Consider the following 7,073-nt stretch of genomic DNA (forward strand, 5'->3'; position numbering starts at 1 on the left):
GTGATGTAAAGATGAATAGAATAAAGTTTGTAGCATACCAAATGGCCAAGTATTTAATCAAAATGACTAGAAGGTAAATTTTAACTTACATGCCAACCTTCATACAGGTTAATGTGACACCGTGGTGCCGATTTGAAGTCTATGAACTTGCCCCAATATTCTTAATTTATCCTGTGGTATGCCAGAATATCAAGGCTGCAAAAGACACAGGGCTTCTTATCTATCCTCTTTGAATAAAGTTTATCTTCCCTGGCTCATAAATTACTTTATAATTTTATTAGTGTTATATATAATCATATTTTGAATGAACAATATGTTTAAATCCAATGTGTTTTAATGTATCCTATGCTTTACATAATTGAATGATGGGTTAACATGAATGCTTTATTCCTGTAATGATTAATTTCAGACCTTAAATTACACCAGATTAGTAACTGTTAACTTTAATGTTAGTGTATCAGTAAATTCACATATCACTATATTATCTTAAATGGTTAAAACATTTTTGCTTCACACACAAAAATAACCTCTGTAAGTATCTAAGGGAAGGAGGGATGCCTGAGGTATTTTGGTAACGCCTTTAAACTTGTCACGTTCTGATTTGTCTAAATTTGCAAACACTAGTTAATGAAGGCTAGCTCACCTCCTGGGCTAGTCAGCCACCTCCCGGTTCGACCGACTGGGTGAGCAAAGCACTTGGAACCATCCTCTCTTGGCTCAAGGTCAAAGCGTCTTTGCAATACTTGTAAGTGGTATCAGACGCTACAACTCCTCAGTCACGGAACGTCTTACTAACAAACCCTGGTCGTATCTTATGGTCGGTGATAACTGAATTCAAAGGGAGCTACTGTGGGTTTATGTAGTTTTACAAAAGAGTCAGAGACGGGGATCACCATCTGACAGCGTGGGTCTTTAATTAATCTGTTCACAGCATACAGGACAGCCTCTTAGACCGAAAGACCCCAGACCAAGCGTGGGGTGCTCCATTTATCCCCTTCTTGCTACGTGCCCACGCTGCGCGCTACATGCGCAACAGTGTTGACACAGCAACAGGAAACATCAGGAAACATCTGTCCACTTCTGATAAGCACTTATTATGAACACGTCCTCTTACTGGATACTTTTGGCTGGAACACAGGATCATTCTGGTTCACATCAGTCTACTGTTAACATGTCAGATAAGCATCAGACTTTACTGGAAGCACATCTCAACGTTGGCCAAAACAGGAAATTCCTTTGGAGCTGATGGGGGGAAAAAACAGCACACGGACCTCTCCCATCAGGTTTTAACCCAAAGACTCACTATTCAGCTCGATACCTTTTGCAGATGACCTCTTGACCTTTCTGGCCACTACACTACGACTCTTTGAGATTCCAGGCGCCACTTCCTTCCAGTGACATCACCAATCTGGCTGCCTTTCCTCCGGACCACCGAGAGCTCACAATGCACACTGGCGTGGGACGGTTTTATGAATAACTGAAAGCTTGTCAAACCATACAGTCAGACTGATTTTACAACCCAAACAGCTCAAGATTTCTCAAATACTTAATAAGATTTTGCTACAAAACATGAAAACTTACATTCAGTCATTTCATTCATTGTCTCATAATCATGTCCTATTATCAATCACCATCTTTTTTTCCTGGATCATCGATTTTTTAGAAACATAGAACTAAATTAATTTTTATAAACTATACCCTTGACTCTGTCTGAATTAATATGAAGTGTGTGTTCCCTGAATAGTCCAAAGCACCCTACGTTAATATTTAATCAAATATTCAAAGAACCATCAGATTGATAATTCATAATTATATGAAATATCACATCTTATTGATGATTTAATAAGTTTAAAGGGACTTTACAGAGTTTTGAATTTTTATGCTCGTGATTGCCCCCTCAGGCCAAAAGGGTAACGGCAGCTTCAGTAGTAGGCTCGTGCACGAGGCGCCCATGCTGTACGTGCACACTCCTTAACAAAAATAACAGCTGAGACAGTCCCGTGTGTGTGTGTGTGGCCCGGAGGACAGAGGACAGGAGAATGCGCAGCTAATTAATTAAATAATTTGGTTCTGTACCTTTCTCTTCAGCACAGCCGACAAAGGTTTAAGATGGGTCTGTCCTCCTGCATGCTCTGATCATTCCCTTCCCTTGTTTGAAAAATTGTTCCAAAATGAAAGTTGAACCTACATCTTTTTTGTCTGTGAATTCAACGCCGTTCGGCGAGTCTCAAATAAAAATTTGGGCATCTTACTGTAAAAAAAATATACCATTAATGTAAAAAAGAAACTCTAAATGAACTATATTCCCACCGATAATCGAAGCCAGGTCTTCTGCATGGAAGACCTGGGGCCCATGGACATCTTACAAAGTGAGCCACACTCTCCTTGCATTCCCAGTATCTGTACCTTTTATATCCTTGATGACACCTGAAACAACGTCAAACCAAAGAATGGTTCGAAGCGAAAAAGAGGAACAAAGAAATGAATGCAAGTCACTGGAGCCAATGTTTTCTTATTCCGCTAGTTATGTGCCATGAATTTCAAATATGATGTCTGTGAATTTTAAAGACATATTTTGACACCAAGACCGCACTTATTTGCTAACGGGGGAAATGCACAAGAGGGTAAAGGTCACAATTCGGTGAAATCTCTTTTTTACTGCAGCAGTCAGAAAACGATGCTCCAGCACAGCGTGTTGGGAGCTAACAAAACAAACACTTGGTCACCCCGCATCATTTTTCAACACTTAGGGTTTGAGAATGTGTTGGAGAAAGCCCATATCCTCTCTCTCTCTCTCATTCTCTTCTTCTTTTTACCTCCTCTCCAGTCACAGAGACCCCCTACTGGTGACGGAATATAAATGTATATTCTTGTTTGCCATCTTGTGTGTGTCCCAGTAACAGGCCTGTTGCGTTTAACTTTTTGTAGTAGGATTTTCACATATTCCATTTGTTACAGAGGCCTGAGCCAAATGAGCAATTCTTCTCACCCTTTTGTGCATCTTATCAGCCATGTAATTTACAAGCTTCTTCATTGCAAAATAAAACAAAACAAAATAAACCACTGGTCATCAGCCGAGAGAGGGGATACAGCTGGTCTGGCCACCAGTTCATCACAGGTCAATGTATCCCATTTTCCTGCCGTGTTTATATGTGGTCACAAACACCAGTTTTAAAACTGGGCAGCATGGTGGTGAAGTTGGTAGCACTGCTGACTCAAAGTCACAGGTTCTAAACTTGGAGTTTAAATGTACTCCCTATGGGTGTTTTCTGAGTGCTGCAGATTTAGCCCAAAAGGCAAAAACATGAATGTTCACCTGAAACTGCAAGTTGCTTTGGATAAAAGTGATAAATGTTAAATGTTTGTTTACACTAAAGTCATGTTTGATCTCGAGAGATTTCCTTTCTGACCAAGGTATCGGTTAGTGTATGGAGTTTTCCTAGTTGCGGTACGCCACAGGTGCTATAGTTTTATCACCATGTGCTCTCTCATGCATTGAAAATCCATCCATCCATTTTTGACCACTTCTCTGGGGTCGGGTCACAAGGCAGTAGCCTAAGCAGGGAGGCCCAGACTTCCCTTTCCCCAGCCACTTGAGCCAGCTCTTTGGCTGGGGAATCCTAAGGCCTTCCCTGGCCATCCGTGAGACAAAGTCTCTCCAGCGTGTCCTGGGTCTTCCTTTAGGTCTTCTCATGACCAGATACTTTGAAAATCGTTCCAGTAATTTAAACATCTTGCTGTGCTTAATGCAATGGTCCTTAACATCTTGTTGGCTCTTTGTCTGTGGATAACCAAACCAGTCTTAACGCTTAAAAGAACCAGTAAAGAACCAGCTTTAACATCAGCCCTGTATAGAACTAGTGGGGAATATCCAGTATGTGTTGGCTTCCCAAATAATCAGAATCAGAATCAGAATAGGTTTATTGCCATTGTCAGTGAACAAACAATTCACAAACTAGGAACTTTCTTCGGTACTAATAATTTTCCACTGTTGTAAAGTTTTTATGTGAAATCAGAGTAGTTTTCAAATGAAATGGTTCTAATGAACCACATACTCCAAAGAAAGTAATTTACCCCTTAATAACAATTGGTTTGGTGCGGTATCTTAATGGGACTGTAAAATAGCTCTTGGCAGAGCTCTTCTTCCATCACCAAGCAGGATTGAGCTCACACTGAGCATTCACACTTGTTATGATCTTTGTGTGATACCACAGGCCACAATGGGTGACATCCTTGGTAATCAGCACCCGCTGCCTGTGACAACAGAGGTATATGGGTAGATGACATGTCATGTGGTCCCATACTGAGTCATCTTGTGTGGGTTTCATAACATGGAGAATGAAGGTGTGAGGCTAGACATAAAAGAGAGGAGATCGCAGTAGGAGACGAGGAGGCAGCGGCACACATGCAGAGTTGGGTGGTTTGTGTGAATGGCTAATGACGAACAAAGTCATCCACAATTCTCATATGGGATAGGAAGTCATGGGCGTCAGCTAGCACCCTTCCAGATGCACCAAAGCGTGAATGTCTCCTGTTGGCAAACTGTTAAAACACCTCCCACAGTCTAAGATGGTTTGACTTTTTATGTGGATCGGTTGAAGGTTCTTTATTTAGGAGAATGCTAATTGCACAGCCCACTGAGAATGTCTTGTCTCGTTTTTTTCTAAAGTTATACATCACAAAGATTAGGCGTATTTATCGTGGATACACTGCCTCAATTAAAATATTTCTAATTGTTTTCTGCATTTTCCCATACTCAACCTGTCTCATAGGTTTAATTATCAGCAAACAGTTCATTATTATGTTCTGTTTACCTTGAAATCAGCAAATAGTTTCATCTTTTTTACACATTTTAATTAAGGCAGAAATCCTCTGTCAGACAGGAAGTTCCAGTGTCAGGAATCATGTGCAAAAAGAGTCAGAACCCCATTCTAACATAATGTATGCAAAGTAACGCGTTAGGCATCTGCTAACAAAAATATGTCACTCACAAGCATGCAAACACACATTTGTGCGAGTCCTGAGCAGTGTTTTTGAGCTGTTTACAAATCTGTGAGGACAGAGCAAATCATGGAGCAGCAACAATTGCGGAACATTATGTGGGAATAATAATAAACATAGAGGTGCGTGCTCTTGAAGGAGAGGAGTTGGTCCCAGCTGAGAGGGGCTTAAAGGCGCAAGGAGAGGTTGGAGTGGTGAGGATGGTGCTGAGCGTGGACAGCCTCTAGGATATTCCCTCTGAGAAATTAAGTCCAGATTTCTGCTTTGACATAAAGGTAAACAATTGTCTTCTAAAAGCTAAAACACAAGAAACTTTTCTGTCCTGGATTTATGGAACTCATTCATGACTTTGGATGACTTTGAAGGGATACTCAGCAACTTTTCCAATGTTTTTAACCCTCTGGAGGCAGGAGTTGCAGATTTGCAATGTTAAAACCTACCTACCTGGTTACTCCACACACGCATTTCATGAGCATTTTTTCAACTCAAAAGTACCCCTGACGGAATTAGTTGTTCGTCCTTTTTTCAAAACTTATTTTGAGCCTGAGAGGGTTAAAGCCTTTCCTTGAGCTAGTATATGCCAAAATGAAGGCCACCCAGCCTCTATCGCCCCCTTTGGCCAGAATATTCCACTTGCAACTTCAGACTGGCGGGCCGCTCTGTTGGACTCGGACAACAACATTGCGTTTACATACCTGGTGCTGCAGTCTGGTTCCAGCACGTTTCCTGCATGTTTTAGAGTATGAACACATATGATTTGTGTGATTTAGTGATCAAATGCTCCTGTAGAAACTAAGGAAGGCTGGGAGACATTCCAGCTGTTAGATGAAGGCGTTAAAAAAATGAATGCACAGCAACGAGATGGATGTTGGTTTTGTTTCTACATACACTAAAACTAAGCCAATACTGCCTAGTTCCCCTTAAAAGCCACAGTGTGTAATATTTCTACTTTTTTTACGTGAAATCTGTGTATTTGTTCACAAACTTGTCCGTTATCATTAATGTTTTTCATCAAAGTCTATTTTAAACATTCCTGTTAGCTTGAACTTTTACCTTTTTATACATGAACTGCAGTCAATGCTCCTTAGTCATGCACTATCTTGAAAGTGTCATGGTCTGGGGTGAGTCCTCCTCTCAGTCTAACCTTCTCTGAGCTTCCCCTGCAGGTGGGCATGTCAGGGAGTGGATCAGCTGCAGTCCATCTGCTCATCAGCTGGCCGGGGACATATAAGCTGCTGGGAGACATCTTCACTTCGCTGGATGATTAGCTCAACTTGGGTATCTACGTCTCCAAGCCCATTTCAGAGTATCTGTATCCGAGATCTACTTAGTCTAGTCTCTAGCCTGAATTTCCCAGTTTGGATGTTTGTTCTGAACCTGCTTGATTTTACAACCTGCCTTCTCTCCAGATTTTCACCACCACCTTCATCATGTACTTGCAACCCATCCGGACCCGTTCCTCCGTCTCCCAGCCGGTCCCTGGTTGTCCACTCCTCCTTGACCACCCACCTTACCGGATCCTGTCCTCGCTCCCGTGCTCAGCTCCTCCAGTCCGCCAGCCACCTGAAACCCCGGTCTCCTGTTAACCGGCAAATGTGTGTCTCTGTTTTCTCACTCCTCCCAGACCACCACTGACCAAGCTACTCCCCCTTCTCATGCTCCCCCCTGGACCATGAATCGTAAGTCCTGACTCTCACCTCAGTATTCCTGATCATCCACTTCCACTAACTGTCCCTCCCTGTCCCTAGATACCTTCTGGAGTCCCAGCTGGATTTTCCTGCTGCGCTTTATGTTTACCCTTTTATAATAAACCTTATTTCTTATCATATCCGGTCTCAGTGTATGATTCTGTATGTCGTGGGTCAGACACCTTCCCCTCAACATGACAGAAATACCCTAGCTGCTTAGGGACATGCAACATATGATGCTTCCTGATTCACATTGGTGCTTTGACAGCACATTTCCACTCCCTCTAATGTTGTGTCGGGGTGGTGCTGGTTCTCTCCATGTCAGCCTCACTGGTTAGGGGAAATCCTGTTGCTTTCCCTTGGGCTGCTTGCCCTGCTTAAACT

The 7,073-nt window shown here is 42.2% G+C and overlaps 1 long non-coding RNA gene across 1 annotated transcript; it reads left to right on the forward strand.

Moving 5' to 3' along the window:
* Positions 1 to 2,108: 2,108 nt before the first annotated feature.
* Positions 2,109 to 6,800, forward strand: LOC129163273 (uncharacterized). Its single transcript, XR_008563132.2, has 3 exons — positions 2,109 to 6,279; positions 6,411 to 6,680; positions 6,750 to 6,800. It is a non-coding gene; the product is annotated as an uncharacterized lncRNA (long non-coding RNA).
* The last annotated feature ends 273 nt before the right edge of the window (positions 6,801 to 7,073 follow it).

This window comes from Nothobranchius furzeri, chromosome 5, assembly GCF_043380555.1.
Source record: "Nothobranchius furzeri strain GRZ-AD chromosome 5, NfurGRZ-RIMD1, whole genome shotgun sequence".
Classification (NCBI taxonomy): Eukaryota; Metazoa; Chordata; class Actinopteri; order Cyprinodontiformes; family Nothobranchiidae; genus Nothobranchius; species Nothobranchius furzeri.